The sequence below is a fragment of the Macaca mulatta genome, chromosome 18 (genome assembly GCF_049350105.2).
Source record: "Macaca mulatta isolate MMU2019108-1 chromosome 18, T2T-MMU8v2.0, whole genome shotgun sequence".
Lineage (NCBI taxonomy): Eukaryota > Metazoa > Chordata > Mammalia > Primates > Cercopithecidae > Macaca > Macaca mulatta.
The window spans coordinates 78,480,204-78,498,427 of NC_133423.1; the positions used below are offsets into that span (position 1 = coordinate 78,480,204).

Genomic DNA, 18,224 nt, shown 5'->3' on the forward strand with positions numbered 1-18,224 from the left:
TACCTACCATCACGCCTGGCTTTTTTTTTTTTTTGTATTTTTAGTAGAAATGGGGTTTCACCATTTTGGCTAGGTTGATCTCCAACTCCTGACCTTAGGTGATCTGCCTGCCTTGGCCTCCCAAAGTGCTGAGATTACAGGTATGAGCCACCATACCCGGTCTCTTTTTTCTTTTAGCTACTGTAAATGGTATTGCTTTGTATTCTGTTTTCCATGTGTTCATTGCTTGTATATGGAAAGGCACTTGATTTTTGTATATTGATCCTGTCTCCTGTGACCTTACTAAATTCATTCATTAGTTCCAGATTTTTGCTTTGTTTGTATTTTTAATTCTTTGGGATCTTCTATGTAGATTATCCTGTCATCTGCAAATAGGAAAAGTTTTATCTTTTCTGTTTTAATCTGTATGTCTTTTATTTCATTTTCTAACCATATTGTGCTGGCTAGGGCTTCTAGTATTACATTGAGTGAGAGTGGTGAGAGCAGCCATTCTTACCTTGTTCCCAATTTCAGGAAGAAAGCATTTGGTCTTTCACCATTAGGTACTGTGCTAGCGGTCCGTCTTTTGTTGATGATCTTTACCCTGTTGAGGAAATTTTCATCTACTCTTAGTTTACTGAGAGGTTTTATTGTAAAAACGTGACATTGAGCATTTTTTCATTTTCCTGTTGGCCATTTGTATGCCTTATTCTGAAAAATGTCTGTTCAGGTCCTTTGCCTGTTTTTAAAATTGGGTTATTTGTTTTCCTGCAATTGAATTGTTTTAATTGCTTATATATTTTGAACATTAATGATTTATCAGATATCAGTTTTGCAAGTATTTTCCCCGATTGTGTAAATTGTCTCTTTATTCTGTTGGTTGTTTACTTTTCTGTGCAGAAGTTTTTAAGTGTGATTTATTCCCATCTGTCTATTTTGGGTTTTGTTGCCATCTTTTTTCTTTGTCAATATAGCTACAGGATTGTCAATTTTATTGATTTTTTCAAATAAATAGCTTTTGTTTCATTGATTTTCTCTATTGCTTTTCTGTTTTCAATTTCATCGATTTCTGTTCCTACCTTTATAATTTCCTTCCTCCTGCTTGCTTTGGGTTTATGTTGCTCTATTTTTTCTAGTTTCTTTAGGTAGGAACAGAAATGATTGATTTACAATCTTTCCTCTTTTGTAATGTAAACAATTAGTGCTATAAACGTCCCTCTTGGCAGCATTTTAGCTGCATCCCACAAATGTCGGTAAGTTGTTTTTCAAATTTTCATTAGGTTCAAATTTTTTTTTTTTTTTTTTTTTTAAGGAGACACAGTCAGCCAGGCATGGTGGCTCACGCCTGTAATCCCAGCACTTTGGGAGGCCGAAGCAGGCGGATTACCTGAGGTCAGGAGTTCGAGATCAGCCTGGCCAACATGGTGAAACCCTGTCTCTACTAAAAATACAAAAATGAGTCAGGCGTGGCAGCGCACCCCTGTAATCCAAGCTACTCGGGAGGCTGAGGCAGAAGGGAAAAAAGAAAATTAGCCAGGCGTGGTGGCTGGCTCCTGTAGTCCCAGCTACTGGGGAGGCTGAGGCAGGAGAATGGCCTCCTCAGTAGCTAAGATTACAGGCACACACCACCACACCCGGCTAAATGAAAGCTCCGCCTCCCGGGTTCTCACCACTGCACTCCAGCCTGACTGACAGAGCGAGACTCTGTCTCAAAAAAAAAAAAAAGAGTCTAACTCTGTCACTCCTGCTGGAGTGCAGCAACACGATTATAGCTCACTGCAGCCTCAAACTCCTAGGCTCAAGGGGTCCTCCCACCTCAGTGTCCCCCGTAACTGGGACTGTAGGCGGTACCACCACACCTGGCTAATTTTTTTATAGAGATAAGTTCTCCCTATGTTGCCCAGGCTGGTCTCTGACTCCTGGGGTCAAGTGATCCTCCTCCCTTGACCTCCCAAAACAGTGGGATTCCAGGCTTAAGCTACTGTGCCCAACCTCACTCAGCTCAATGTATTTTTAAAAATTTGCCTTAAGGCATCTTCTTTGATACATGGATTATTGAGAATTATGCTAATTTCCAAGTGTTTAGAGATTTTCCTGTTGCCTCTTTCTGATTTCTAGTTTGATTCATTTGTACTCAGAGAACACATTTTTGTTCAATTTTAATTATTTGAAATTTGTTGGAGTTTACTTTATGTCCCAGGATATGGTCTATCTAAATGAATATTCCTTGATTGAAAAGAATATATATTCTGTTGTTGGTGGGGTGTTCCATAAAGGCCAATTAGATCCTGTTGGGTGTGGTTAAATTCCTCTATATCCTTGCTGTGGGTCTGTCTAGGAGCTCTATCAAATGTTGACAAAAGGGTGTTTAAGTCTCCAACTATAATTGCAGATTTGTCTCTTTCTGTCACTTCTTGTTTTTTATTTATTTATTTATTTATTTATTTATTTATTTATTTATTTATTTTTGAGACAGAGTTGCACTCTGTCACTCAGGCTGAAGTGCAGTGGCACGATCTCGGCTCACTGCAACCTCTGCCTCCTGGGTTCAAGCTATTCTCTTGCCTCAGCCTCCTGAGTAGCTGAGATTACAGGCCTGCACCACCACACCCGGCTGATTTTTGTATTTTTAGTAGAGACAGCGTTTCACCACGTCGTCAGGCTGGTCTCAAACTCCTGACGTCGTGATCCACCTGCTTCAGCCTCCCAAAGTGCTGGGATTACAGGCATGAGCCACGGCACCCGGCCTCTTTCTGTCACTTCTAACAATTTTTTTTTTTTTGAGATGGAGTCTCGCTCTGTTGCCCAGACTGGAGTGCAGTGGTGCAATCTCCGCTCACTGCAAGCTCCACCTCCTGTGTTCACGCCATTCTCCTGCCTCAGCCTCCCCAGTAGCTGGGACTACAGGCGCCAGCCACCATGCCTGGCTTTTTTTTTTTTGTATTTTTAGAAGAGACTGGGTTTCACCTGTTAGCCAGGATGATCTCGATCTCCTGACCTCGTGATCCGCTTGCCTCGGCCTCCCAAAGTGCTGGGATTACAGACGTGAGCCACCGCACCTGGCCTATTTATCCTTATTTTTTATTGTTCTTTCTTCATTTCTAATACTCCATATTTCCTTCTTTCATTATTTCCTTTCTGTGTGTTTGTCTCCAATAGGCATTCAGTGCATTTCTGGACGTACAACAGGGCTACGCCTGGATCAACCCACTGAAGGCTGAAAATACTGGTAGTTGAAAATGTACTTTCTGACTTACAGTATTTTCAACTGACTATATACAATATATAGTTATACTATATATTCTATACATAGTTTTATAGATATATATAATATATAATCTATATTGAATTGCAAATTGTAATTATTTTTATTTTGTGGATTTTATTTTTAAAAAATTTTATTCATTATCCAAACATATTATTATTTTTTTACTTGACAAGTAAAAATTGTATATACTTATGGTTATGACACACTGTTTTGGTATATGTATACACTGTGCAATCGTTAAATCTGGCTATTTAACATATGTATTATCTCATGTACTTTTTTGTGGTGAGAACACTTCAAATCTGCTGTCCTAACAGTTGTCAAGTGTACAATACGTTGTTATTCACTGTAGTCATCCTGATGTACGTCGAATCTCTTGAACTTACTCCTCCTGTCTAACTGAAATTGTGTGCCCTTTGACCAGCATCTCCCCAATCCACTCCCTGCCCCAGCCATTCTACTCTCCTCCTATGAGTCCAATTTTTTTTAGATTCCACATATAGTGAGATCATGCAGTGTTGGTCTTGCTGTGCCTGTCTTATTTCTGTCAGCACAATATCCCAAAGCATTCTTGATGCCTGTTTTGTGCCCAGCACTGGGATGAATGCTAGAGCTACTGCCGTACTTGCTGGTCAGCGGAGGTCCTGGAGCTGCATTCAGGTTCATCCTTTGCAGTAAGAAGCCAGCATAACAGGCACAGTGCTATGAACAAAACAAACCGGTGACCTGGCAGAGCACAGGGAGGAGGGGGCTGCTCTGGACTGAGGCATCCAGGAAGGCCCCACTGAACTCTAAGGAGGTGACTGTTAGCCAGGACCTAGCAGATGACAGGAAGTTCGTCTTGTGACGAGAATTCCAAGCAAAGGGAACAGCACATGCCAAGGTTCTGAATTGCAAAAGAACAGAGAGAAGCCAGAGAAGCGGGTGGGACAAGCAGACCCAAGCCAGACAATCCAGATTCACAGCAACCATCAGCCAATGAACTCCAGTGGCAGAATACAACTGTACATTACTGCAAAATTGGCAGTGCACGGATTGAAAATGGCCCTGCTCCCTTTTGCTGCCACTGGTAAAGTGCTTCAACCTAGAGAATGTGCAGAGAAAGACAAGAAGGGAAGAAGAGAGAATAACAACAACGAAAAGGAAGGAGGAGGACAGAAGATGGCCAGAGAAGTGGGAAGTGATAAAGAAATGGAAGCCCCCAAATGCTGGAGCCTGCTCTCCTGAGCCACAACTTTAGGACCCCAGACAATTGTCTGCTTTGCATGGGGAAGTACCTGCTGGCATCTTGGAGCTGCTACTTAAGCTAGGGTTACCCAAGGGCTCCCGAGGGGATGGGGGGAAACCTCAAAAGTATTCTAGTGCTTCCTGGCCTAAACCAGATCAAGACCAAACAAAGGACTTCCTCCTCAGGGGCGGTGTCAGTATTAAAGCCACAGATAACCCTCTCTGCAAAAATGACAGCTCAGAAACAGGCCAGATGCTTCACCCAGGAGGCAGCCAAGTGGTGGGAGGGGGACGGAACTTTATTAAGATCAAAAGATCCAAGTTCAACTCCCGCTCTGAAGCAATGAGTGATCTGGTGTAAGTTACTTTACCTCTTTGAGTCTGAGTCTGCATCTTTCCCTCTTTTTTTTTTTCTTTCTTTCTTTTTTTTTTTTTTAAGAAACTGGATCTCACTCTATTGCCCAGGCTGGAGGGCAGTGGTGTGATCTCAGCTCACTGTACCCTCGAACTCCAGGGCTCAACTGAACCTCTCACCTCAGCTTTCCAAGTAGCTGGGACTATAGGCATGCACCATCATGCCCGGCTAATTTTTGTATTCTTTGTAGAGAGGGGATTTCAGCCTTGTTGCCCAGGCTGGCCCTAAATTCCTGGGCTCAAGCGATCTACCTGCCTCCCACAGTGCTGGAATTATAGGCGTGAGCCACGACGCCTGGCCTGCATCTTCCCATCATTAAAATGGAAACAATAGTACCTGGTTACAGGATTGTTGTGAGCTCAGCCTGGTCAATACTTCTGGGGCCTAACTTCTGTATCTGTAAAATTGAGTTAATAATGCCCACCTTTCCTAACTCACAGGCTTATTGTGAGCCCAAAACACTTTGGACTTTAGAACAAATGCTTGACAAAGGAGGAATGGCATTATGATCTTCACTTTCCATACTAACTCAAAGGTCAAGAGAGTCAGAGTCCTGAAATTATCATTGTCCAGAGCAGGTTCAGCAGACTATTCCTGTAAGGGACCAGAGGATAAATATTTTAGCCTTTGAGAGGCATACAAACTCTGTCACAATTATGCAGCTCTGCCGTGGCATGAAAGCAGCCAGACAATGAATAAATAAATGAATGTGGCTGAATTCCAGTAGAACTTTATTTATATGCTCACTGAAATTTGAATTTCATACAATTTTCACATCAAAAGTGTTGTTTTTTCCAGGCTAACACGGTGAAACCCCATCTCTACTAAAAATACAAAAAAATTAGCTGGATGTGGTGGCGGGCGCCTGTAGTCCCAGCTGCTAGGGAGACTGAGGCAGGAGAATGGCGTGAACCCGGGAGGCAGTTTGCAGTGAGCCGAGATTGTGCCACTGCACTCCAGCCTGGGGGACAGAGCAAGACTCTGTCTCAAAACAAACAAACAAACAAACAAACAAAAAAAACTATTTTTTATTCCCAGCATTTAAAACTGCAAAAAGAAAAACATTTCGACTGGTGAACCATACAAAAGCAGGCAGCAAAGTAGAGTAACCCATGGGCCATAATTTGCCAAATACCTGTTGTAGAAGAATTCCACCATTACTGGCCACATCTCTAGTATGGCAAAAACTCCCTGGAGGTTCATTTAGCGAGACAAGACGTGAAAATCGAGATTTCTATCATTTCATGGGAAGAACAGTTTTAGAATTTGTCCAATAGGGTTACCTTCAGTGAGACGGTATGCAGGCAACCATTAATTCAACATTTGAAGATATTGACCAAACAGCACACCTAGATCCAAGCATAATGATGAGGGAAGAATGTTCACTGAAAATCCCGTCTGTCTGAAAATAGAGACTTGGGATGTCACCAGTTGCTTTAAGGGGAAAAATATCTGTGGCAGGAACCTCAAGTAAGTCACTAGGAGCATGCTGATATGCATTGCTAAGACACACGGCTGTTGAATTGGTTCACAGCCACCTTGATTATTTTGGTTAAGAACACTAACCACCGGCCAGAATCTCTTCTATGCCTGCACCTTTGAAAAATGTGTCCTTGGTTTACAGCCACTGCTGAACTTACTCTGCTACAGTTCTCAACAAGACCCTTGGACTTGGAGGCTCATGTTAAGGAGACTTTGTTAAGGAAAAAATAGCGGGAGGCTAAAGCAGGCAGATCACGAGGTCAAGAGATTGAGACCATCCTGGCTAATGTGGTGAAATCATGTCTCTACTAAAAATATAAAAATTAGCTGGGCATGGCGGCGCATGCCTGTAGTCCCAGCTACTCGGGAGGCTGAGGCAGCAGAATCACTTGAACCCGGGAGGCACAGGTTGCAGTGAGTCGAGATTGCGCCACTGCACTCCAGCCTGGCGACAGAGTGAGACTCCGTCTCAAACAAACAAAAAAAAAAAAAATGCATCTTAGTATAAAACAAAATATATAATATAAAAAAAAGTAGTTGTATCTCCCCAGATTTTAATCATTATTATTTTTTTTATTATTTATTTTTGTCAAAAGGTAGTTGCAATATAGACCGTATCTGTTAGTAAATTACCTGACGACTCTCTGTCTCTGCTCAGGACTTGTTTTTGTCAGTGGTCCATGAAGCAATCTTTTTGGTATACGTCTTTGTGAGATGACATTTACAAAGCTTGCCAAGGTCCCCAGTGACCTCCACACTAATAAATCCAGGGATGTTTAGAGTCCTCAGTTCACTTGGCCTGTCACCTGCATTTTCCAATCTGGACCATTCCCTCTCCGCTTTGTCCCTCATGTTACCACACTTTTTTCTGGGTCTCCTTGCGCACTTGCCTTCCTCCACCCAACTGTTCACGTGGGAGTTTCTCGGGCTAAGCTCCTCCTTGTGTCACTTTATCTCCTCCTAAACAATCTCACCCATACTTTGGGCTCCAGTCTAAGGCAAGAGGAGTGGTCTGGCCTGGGGATACACAATTGTGACTCACTTCAGCAACTATGCACCAGTGACTCACAATTGTGTATCCCCAAGCCAGACCACTCCTCTTGTCCTAGAGGTAGGTATCAAAAGCACCTGAAATTCAATGTGTCCAAAACTACAATCCCCAACTTTATCTTCTTACAATTGCCTCTGCCAGTAAATAATATGACCACTCATCCACTTATGAGGAAACCAAAAACTTAGGAGTCATCTTTGACATCTCCTTTTCTCCTGTTTCCCCATAGCTAATCTAATGTCGACTAATACTAACTTTACATTCGAAATATCACTCAAACCCTTCATCTCCTCTCCATTTCCACGGTGATCAACCCAGGTCAAACCACCGGGACCCTTACCACGGACCCCAGACTGGCCTCTCACCCCTGCGCTTGCCCTTCCCTAATCCATTCCCCTATGCAGCAGCAAGAGTGATCTTTAAAAATGCAAACCTGATCCAATCAACCCCCGTCCCCAAATAAAACACTTTGGTAGTTTCTCGTGCCTCTTAGCATTGCACCAAAATCCTTAATGTGGCCTCAGAATCCTGCATGACCTGCCTGCTGCCTGCCTTCCCAGGCTCTTCTCAGCGGCCATGACCCTCACCTCCTCTTGCCTGAGTCCTTCTCACTCGCTGGGGTCTCTGCCTACGGGGCTCTTCTCCACTGCTCTTTTTTGTTTGTTTTTGAGACGGAGCCTTGCTCTGTCACCCAGGCTGGAGTGCAGTGGTGCAATCTCAGCTCACTGCAGTCTCCACCTCCTGGGTTCAAGCAATTCTCCTGCCTCAGCCTCCTGAGTAGCTGGGATTACAGGCACCTGCCACCACGCCCAGCTAATTTTTGTATTTTTAGTAGAGAAGGGATTTCACCATCTTTGTCAGGGTGGTCTTGAACTCCTGACCTTGTGATACACCTGCCTCGGCCTCCCAAAGTGCTGGGATTACAGGCATGAGCCACTGTACCCAGCCCCCCACTGCTTTCTTTACCTGATTCCTCCCCATTTTTTTTTTTTTTTGAATCGGAGTGTTGCACAGTCGCCCAGGCTGGAGTGCAGTGGTGCAATCTCAGCTCACCGCAAGCTCCGCCTCCCGGGTTCATGCCATTCTCCTGCCTCAGCCTCCCGAGTAGCTGGGACTACAGCTGGCTAATTTCTTTCTGTATTTTTAGTAGAGACGGGGTTTCACCGTGTTAGCCAGAACGGTCTCTATCTCCTGACCTGGTGATCCGCCCGCCTCAGCCTCCCAAAGTGCTGGGATTACAGGCATGAGCCACCGGGCCCAACTGATTCCTCCCCATTTTTATGGTCTTACTTCAAACAGCAAATCGCAGGAAAACCTCCGCAGATTCCCTGGTTTGGGTCTTCTACAGCTCTCTGTATCTCTTCTCTCAGCAGTTGTCATGTTTGTGGTTACATTTTAATTTGTGTGATCATTTGGTTAATTTCTGTTCCTTTGTTAGACTGGAAGCTCCATGACAGCACAGCAGTGGCCACTTTGCTCCCCATTACACCCTAGCACAGGGCAGAGCCGGCAGGAGGCACTTCGTAAATACCTGATGAAGAGAAGGAGGGGCAAAAGGAGAAACGGAGAATGGTGGCAGGGCATGGGTGGGGGCAAAGGAACTGAGGGAAAAAAGGAGAGAAAGAGCAGAATAAAGAGGGAAGAAGCATCTGTCCCTAGAAATGGTACCTGGGAAATTACAAAATCACCCACATGCCATATGAAGTATCTTCTTTATATTACAAAAAGGAGTTTCAATACATGCCCGCTGTGAAAACACTCCCCATCTGAAGCCAAGGGCCTGGAGAGGTTTGTCTCTCTCATCGTGTAATGCCCTCAGAGATCCAACTACTAGAATCGTGCTCATGGCATTTCTGAGCCCTTTTCCTTGTGTCATTTTTGGTTGAGACAGAAAGTGCAAGCTACACACCCCTTTACAGAAAGCGTGGTGTTCCTGGGACTCTGGAAACATGGAAGATGAATAGACATGTCATGGCTTCCCACCACGAGAGTCATCCGGAGGCCTAAGGGAAGTTCTCATTAGAAAATGTCAGACAGCAGAGAGAAGGAGTGATTTACAGTACGTGAAAAATGCTGAGGAAATCCTCAGACAGGAGGCTTCACAAAGATTGCTTAGAATTGGGAGATGGAAAATACGTATTTTCCGGTGGGGAGGAGATCATTTTATCGTGCCTGGTAAACGAAGTTTGCTGTTGTGCTTGGATGGTGTGATAGGTAGCCCACTTGCCTCGGAAGATTTGTTGTAAACTGTAGACCCGCATATATGCATGAAACTGGGGACCTTGTGGGGCTGAGAACAGCCTTCCCTTTTTCTCTTGATCAGTTTTTCTGATTCGGAGTTGAGAAATTGGATTCATTTTCTGGCCTTATGCATGTTGCGATGCCGTTTTTAAATAGAACCTGAGACTTCCTTCATCCCCGCCCTTCCATGGGTGTATGCATTTTCTACATTCAGCTACTGCCTCGGTTTCTTCCATAAAGATTAGGAAGGACATCCAAACAGGGGTACAAAAGTTTACCAACGAAGAGCTTCTAGGAAAAAAAGAAATGAGCTTAAAGGTTAGATTATCTCTGGCTGAGCACGGTGGCCTGTAATCCCACCACTTCGGGAGGTTGAGGTGGGCAGATCACCTGAGGTCAGGAGTTCGAGACCAGCCTGGCCAACATGGCAAAGCCTTATCTCTACTAAAAAAAAAAAAAAAAAAAAAAAAAAAATTAGCCAGCCAGATATGATGGTGCATCCCTGTAATCCCAGCTACTAGAGGGGCTGAGGCTGAGGCAGGAGAATCGCTTGAACTCGGGAAGCGGAGGTTGCAGTGAGCTGAGATCATGCCACTGCACTCCAGCCTAGGCAACAGAGCAAGACAAAATAATAATAATAATAATAAAAAGGTTAGATAATCTCACAAGAGCAGTATAAAAACCTGAGTGTGCAGCTTTGAGACACTTAGGGAGAAACTGGGGCCAAAAGAAGCTGAGAGGGAGGCTGAAATAGCTGGAATGAAGGGGTAGCTGAAATAGCTGCTGTGAAGGAGACCACCAAGCCCGACAGGACAGGCATGGCAGGGGAGGCAGGTGGACAGGGACTCTTCAGCAGCCTTGCTTAGGTTTGCTACCTTTTCAAGTCAAAACTGGAGCCTCAATAGATATCACAGAATAATTGGTTCACTAATTAAATAATAATGAATTTAATTTCATTTTCCTTCTACAGAAATATATCTCCAAGATATTTTTTTTCTTTTTTTGACGCTGAAACATAAAGCAATATGACCCTAAACAACTCACTATTTTGCTACCTGAATTTTCCAATTAAACATCTATATTTGGAAAAGCAAGGCTTATCAAGTGGCCTTTTGCATTTAGGATGAACATGTCTTTGCTTTCATCATCTTACTCGAAACTTTTTAATTGTCAACAACGGCATCTAAATCCCCAAGTGGATTTCATCTCATTTCTTAATCTATGTTGTAAAGCTGCAATATTCAGCTTTTGCTGCCAGCCATGTTTTATGTCTTCAGAAATGCCTGAATTGTAAAATCAAACTTAGACCATGCTATTCTGAACCTCCTTCCATGGCATTTGGTCTGTGGTTAGTTTGCTTTAATAATTAACTTAATAGGCCAGACGCAGTGGCTTATGCCTGTAATCCCAGCATTTTGGGAGGCCGAGGTGGGCGGATCACGAGGTCAGGAGATCAAGACTATCCTGGCTGACACAGTGAAACCCTGTCTCTAATAAAAATACAAAAACAATTAGCCAGGAGTAGTGGCAGGTGCCTGTAGTCCCAGCTACTCGGGAGACTGAGGCAGGAGAATGACATGAACCTGGGAGGTGGAGCTTGCAGCAAGACTCTGTCTTAAAATAATAATAATAATAATAATAATAATAAATTTAATAAACCAGAGCCACTGGAAGCAAGACTGAATTGCACCTGTTGCACTGACTTGGTAACTATTATTCATAGGATTAAACAAAGATATTAATTTCCTTTTAAAACTCATAATTAGCCAAATGAACTTCATTCCTGAAGTCCTGAAATGCAAACATGTTCAATATAATAAAACGATTAATACAATTTCCCATGTTATTTAGTAAAAAACGAAAAATGAGTATTTTAATAGATGACAAAAATATCTTCTAAATTCTTTATCATTTGTGAAAAATTATTGTTTTGTTTTGTTTTTTAGAGACAAGGTCTTGCTGTGTTGCCCAGGCTGGAGTGCAGTGGCGCCAACACAGCCTTAAACTCCCGGGCTCAAGCAACCCTCCCACCTGAGCCTCCCAAGTAGCTGGGACCACAGGCACATACCACCACACTTGGTAAGTAGTTGGGACCACAGGCACATACCACCACACTTGGTTACGTTTTTATATTTTGTAGACACAGGGTCTCACTATGTTGCCCAAGCTTGTCTTGAACTCCTGGCCTCAAGCAATCTTCCTGCCTCAGCCTCTAAAGCACTGGGACTACAGGTATGAGCCACTGCACCCAGCCTCTTTTCTGAAAAACTATTGTTACAGCAAGCAAAATGGTAAAAACAAGACAAAACCAAAATGCTTTGAATTAATGTTAGAATCAGTTTAAGTTTCATTTAGCACAACTTGTTTTAACATTAATGTGGATATACTGACATAAAATTAACCAAAAAAATGCAATAAGAGGTTTCAATACTGAAAGGAAAGAAACAAAGTTAGTATTATTTTCTGATGGCATGTTTTTACTTATTGAAAACCCAGGATTAACAAATAAATGAACAAAAATCAGGAACAATAAGACAGCTTATAAGGTGGCTAATTATAAAATAAATATTGAAAAAGAAGATACTGAGAGAAAAAATACCATTTTTCCCTAAATTAACGTGTAAATTCAATTGTTTCTGTATAATCCCCAACCAAATGACCTTACCAAACAAAATGATTCCATATTTTATCTGAAAGAACAGACATGTGACAATAACCATAAAATTTCTGAAAATAAAAGGCAATGTTAGGGACACACTATTTGGTATTAAAATATATTATAAAACTATAATAATTAAAGCAATGTGGTGATGAATTGGGAATAAATAGAATGAAAGGCTTAAATGTAAACCCAGGATATATGGTAATTATAACAAATATATATACAAATGTCAAGTTGACATTTGTACCAGTGGAAGAAAACTTGATTATGCAATAGAGAACAATGAATGTCCAATAAATATGTTTTAAAAGTTCAAATTCAGTACTAATTGAAGAAATACAAATAAAAACAGTTGGTGAGAGTGTAAATTGATAATTTTTTTTTTTTTTGAGACGCAGTCTCGCTGTCACCCAGGCTGGAGTACAGTGGCACGCTCTCAGCTCACCACAACCTCTGCCTCCCGGGTTCAAGGGATTCTCCTGCCTCAGCCTCCAGAGTAGCTGGGATTACTGGCATGCGCCACCACTCCTGGCTAATTTTGTATTTCTAATAGAGACAGGATTTTTCCATGTTGGTCAGGCTGGTCTCGAACTCCCAACCTCAAGTGATCCGCCCGCCTTGGCCTCCCATAGTGCTGGGATTACAGGCATAAGCCACCACACCCAGCCAATTGATATTTCTAAAGGACACTTCAGCAACATAACTTAAATATATTTTTTTAATTTCAATAGCTTTTGGGGTACAAGTAGTTTTTGGCAACATGGATGAATTACATCGTGGTGAATTCTGAGATTTTTAGTGCACCCATCACCTGCACATTATAACTAATGTATAGTTTTTTATCCCCATAAATAACCTAAAGATTTTACGGGACCATACTTTAACTGGACCATACTTTGAAGAAGCTACATCCATGAGAAGTACACTGTCACATCAGCTTGGCATAGTCCCTGACTCCTCACTGTCTGTCATGCCACATATTATTTCATCACCCAGGTATTAAGCCCAGTACCCAATAGTACCCAGTACCCTGTCAAATAGACCCAGTGTCTGTTGCTTCCTTCTTTGTGTTCATAAGTTCTTATCATTTAGCTCCCACTTACAAGCGAGAACATGTGGTATTTGGTCTTCTGCTCCTGCATTAGTCTGCTAAGGATAATATCCTCCTGCTCCATCCATGTTCCCGGAAAAGACGTGATCTCATTCTTTTTTATGGCTGCATAGCATTCCATGGTGTATATGCACCACATTTTGTTTATCCAATCTGTCATTGATGGACATTTAGGTTGATTCCGTGGCTTTTCTATTGTGAATACTGCTACAATGAACTTTTGTGTGCATGTGTCTTTATGGTAGAATGATTTACATTCCTCTAGGTATATACCCAGTAATGGGGATGCTGGGTGGAATGGTAGTTCTGCTTTTAGCTCTTTGAGGAATCGCCATACTATTTTCCACAATGGTTGAACTAATTTACACTACCACCAACAGTGTATAAGCATTCCCTTTCTTCTGCAACCTTGACAGCAGCTGTTATTTTTTGACTTTTTAATAATACCCATTCTGACTAATGTGAGACTGTATCTCATTGTGGTGTTGATTTGCATTTCTCTAGTTATCAGTGATACTGAGCTTTTCTTCCTATGCTTGTTCACTGCATCCAGGTCTTCTTTTGAGAAGTGTCTGTTCATGTCCTTTGCCCACTTTTTAATGGGGTTGTTTTTTTCTTGTAAATTTGTTTAAGTTCCTTATAGATGCTGGGTGTTAGACCTTTGTCAGATGCAGAGTTTGCAAATATTTTCTCCTATTCTGTTTACCCTGTTGATAGTTTCTTTTTCTGTGCAGTTCTTAAGTTTAATTAGATCCCATTTGCCAATGTTTGCTTTTGTTGTGATTACTTCTGGTGTCTTTGTTGTGAAATCTTTGCCCATTTTATGTCCAAGATGGTATTGCCTAGGTTGTCTTCCAGGGTTTTTATGGTTTTGGGTTTTACATTTAAGTCTTTAATCCATCTCGAGTTGATTTTTGTCTATGGTATAAAGAAGGGATCCAGCTTCAGTCTTCTGCATATGGCTAGCCAGTTATCCCAGCACCATTTACTGAATAGGAATCTTTTCCCCCTTGGTTGTTTTTGCCAGCTTTGTTGAAGATCAGATAGTTGTAGGTGTGTGGCCTTATTCCTGGACTCTCTATTCTGTTCCATTGGTCTATGTGCTTGTTTTTGTGCCAGTACCATGTTGTTTTGGTTACTGTAGCCTTGTAGTATAGTTAGAATTCAGGTAACATGATGCCTCCAGCTTAGTCATTTTTGCTTAGGATTGCCTTGGCTATTTGAGCTCTTTTTTGGTTTCATACAAATTTTAAAATAGCTTTTTTTCTGGTTCTGTGAAAAATGTCACTGGTAGTTTAATAGGAATACCATTGAATCTGTAAATTGCTTTGGGCAGTATAGCCATTTTGATGATATTGATTCTTCCTATCCATGAGCATGGGATGTTTTTCCATTTGTTTGTGTCATCTCTGATTTCTCTGAGCAATGTTTTGTAATCTCCTTATAGAGATATTTCACCTCTCTGGTTAGCCATATCCCTAGCTATTTTATTCTTTATGTGGCAATTGTGAATGGGATTGCCTTTCTGATTTAGCTTTTGGCTTGGCTTTTGCTGGTGTATAGGACTCAGGAGGCTGAGGCAGGAGAATTCCTTGAATCCAGGAGGCCAGGGTTGCAGTGAGCTGAGATCATGCCACTGTACTCCAGCCTGGGCAACAGAGTGAGATTCTGTCAAAAAAAAAAAAAAAAAAAAAAAAAAAAAAAAGGAATGCCTAGTGATTTTTATACATTGATTTTTTATCCTGTAACTTTGCTGAAGTTGTTTATCAACTGGAGCAGCTTTTTGACTGAGACTATGGGGTTTTCTAGATCTAGCTGGCTTCCTCTCTTCCTATTTGGATGCTCTTATTTCTCTTGTCTGATTGGTCTGGCTAGGACAAGGCAGAGATTTTTGTCTGTTTCATCCATATATGACTGGGGCCTAGCATGCAGGCAGCCACCAGTAATGTATATTGAATGAATTTCTGAGCAGTATTTGCCATAAACCTTCCTGCCTGATAATATTTAAGTAAAGCATTAGAATGATAAAATGGAACTCAAAGAAGCATGGTGCTACCTGCCATGAGACTCTTTGAAAAGCTAGGAAAGGCACTAAGAAAATTATTGGTGTTTTTATGTTCAGTCCTAATGGTGGTCTGCTATTTCTTCCAGAAAAGTCTCCAGCTGATGATAGACTCACACCAAACTCCTAGCCACAATAATAATAAATGAGGCAATAATAACTGAAATTATGAAAGCAGTCCCTTACATCTGTATACAATTTCACAATACGTAAGTACTTACCTATCAGTTATCTTATTGAATCCTCATGAAGATCCCATAAGTTTGGGAGACAGGTAGATATCACTTATTTGATGGATTTAAAACACAACGTTTTGCTGTGAGAGGCTACTTCTTAGAAAAGGATTTTCATTTAGATTTTCTAAACTTCCCTCAGCATGGAAAGTTAAAAAAAAAAGAGAGAAAGAAAAGAAAAGAAAGAAATGGAGAAAGTGGAAATGAGCTTTGATTTTTCTTTTCTTTTGTTTTTTTTTTTTTTTGAGACGGAGTCTCGCTCTGTCGCCCAGGCTGGAGTGCAGTGGCGCGATGTCAGCTCACTGCAAGCTCCGCCTCCCGGGTTCACGCCATTCTCCTGCCTCAGCCCCCCAAGTAGCTGGGACTACAGGCATCCACCACCATGCCCGGCGAATTTTTGTATTTTTAGTAGAGACGGGGTTTCACTGTGTTAGCCAGGATGGTCTCGATCTCCTGACCTCGTGATCTGCCCGCCTTGGCCTCCCAAAGTGCTGGGATTACAGGCGTGAGCCACTGCCCCCAGCCAGAAATGAACTATGATTTTAAGAAACATTTGAAGTCACAAACTTGGGAGGAAATTATCCTCTTTAGGGCCTAGTATGTAAAATGCCAATGTGTGCCTGTGTGTGTGTGTGTACATGTCTGGGTATGTGTGTGCATCTCTGTGATTGTGAGTTTTGAGGGTCTTATCTAGGCAAATGTGGCTACTAAGTCTTTTACTTGAATAATCTTCAGAATCAGCTGATTAATCACAAATGATCTGTTGAGAACCTCTGAGCAAAATATTTGGTATTAATTATACATACTTAACATTTACTAAAACTCTCAAGCTAACTGCGTTTAATTTTAGAGAAATAAATGTAGCTAAATTCCTGTGTAATGAATAATGGTTGTGTATGTCTCTGTGGCCTACAGCACAATGGGCGGGGCGCGGTTTAACAGGGCCCATCCCAACCAGGAGCCGGCTGGGGACATGGCCACACCATGCCCTGACCATTTTCAGCTTAGAATGCAGTTCACTCCAGAGCCTTCACAAAACACCATGCCAGAGGCCCTCCAGGCCTCCAGAATGTTGACCTAGTAGAAAAATGAGACTTTGCATAAAACAAGAAAATAGAGGGTCCCTGCTGGAGTGGGACAGGCAGCGTTGAAGGACACAGATGAGGGTAGTAAGGAAAGGAGGCAATCAGTATTTTGCAGCGCATACTCAAGAAGCCAGATCTTCGGGAAGCCAGACACAGAGCCAAGGGAGATCCAGGAAACGCATAAGCTTACACAAACCACGAGGGCACTAAGACAAGGAAGGGACTACTTCCAAGGTAGTGTTTCATGGAGCCTGAGGTGCTTTGGGCACACAGACACATGGGGGAACTTAGGTGGGACCACAGAAGTGACCCTGAAGTCCCAGAAACCCTACAATCCCTCCCTGAGATGTCTCCACAGAAGCAGGACTCCGAGCAACTCAGTTTGAAATCCTCTCTGAAAGTTCCTTCTGGTTGTCTGCACACCGGTGAAAATTTAAATATTACTCTCTAACTGCTCAATATAGTTCTTAAGTGTGTTAAAAGGAACAACATCTAAATGAATGAATGGTACGGCCTTTTCTATTTCTCATGCCTTTCCATAAAACATAAAAACCTAGACTTTATCGACTCTCCTGATTGTCTGCCTAATGGCTATCAAAACACAAGACAGATGATAAAAACCAAATACTGTTGAGACTTTGCATCTTGGAGGCAGTGAAACAAAAATATTTTCTGTGCTTACAGCTTTTAAACTTATTTTCACAGCCTTCGTAGTATTACTTCCATACATAATCATTATCACCATGGTAAACAACTCCTACATTTGGTGTCTCCCTTAATCCTCCAGCGGCCGTCTGAGGAAGGTCACAGCATGTTTCCCGTGTCACAGACACTGAGTGTGAGGCACCGGAGAGTGGAGTCACTTGCTCCAGGGCTGCAGCTGGAAGGGGCTGGAGCTGAACACTGAGGTCCTCTGACCCTGCTGCCCGGGACCATCTTGCTGCCCCATCCCACTCTTTGGGTCACAGTCTTATTTCTCAAGTTCGAAAGTATTTCCTGAGTCCAGAACCCTTTAACCTAGACAAGTAAACATTGATTAAAACAAGTCTCTTGTTGAGCTGACAGCCGCCCAAAATCATGAGAGCTTTAAGATAAGAAGAGGCCATTTCCAAGATAGTTTGTTATAGAGCCTGAGGTGTTTGGGGCACGCAGAAGGATGGGGAAACAGATGGAACCACAGCAGTGACACGGAAGTCCCAGAGACCCTACAGTCCTCCCTGAGACATTTCCACATAACCAGGACTCCAAGGAACCCAGTTTGAAATGCCCCCGCTTAGATTCTCTGATAGTTCTTTCTGGCTGCTACTGTATTTTATAAGTAGTATTATCTGATTATTAAACATAGTTCTTAAATATGTTAAAATGTAAAAAGAAACAACATCTAAGTGAATGACATGGCCCTTTCCAC

The 18,224-nt window shown here is 42.2% G+C and overlaps 1 protein-coding gene, 1 long non-coding RNA gene and 1 other non-coding gene across 3 annotated transcripts in view; 1 reads left to right on the forward strand and 2 right to left on the reverse strand.

Annotated features, from left to right (window-relative positions):
* The window catches only part of LOC106994417 (uncharacterized), a 216,520-nt gene that overhangs the window by 15,141 nt on the left and 183,155 nt on the right, over positions 1–18,224 (reverse strand). The window lies entirely within an intron of this gene.
* On the reverse strand, positions 1,662–1,725 carry MIR7174 (microRNA mir-7174). The gene is given in 1 exon segment (NR_130437.2): positions 1,662–1,725. It is a non-coding gene; the product is annotated as a microRNA mir-7174 (primary transcript).
* LOC106994416 (uncharacterized) overlaps positions 4,701–18,224 on the forward strand; it is a 131,244-nt gene continuing 117,720 nt past the window's right edge. Inside the window, exons 1-3 of the long non-coding RNA XR_013408331.1 lie at positions 4,701–4,831; positions 11,610–11,742; positions 15,588–15,707. This is a non-coding gene — a long non-coding RNA (uncharacterized LOC106994416). The remainder of the gene's footprint in view (positions 4,832–11,609; positions 11,743–15,587; positions 15,708–18,224) is intronic.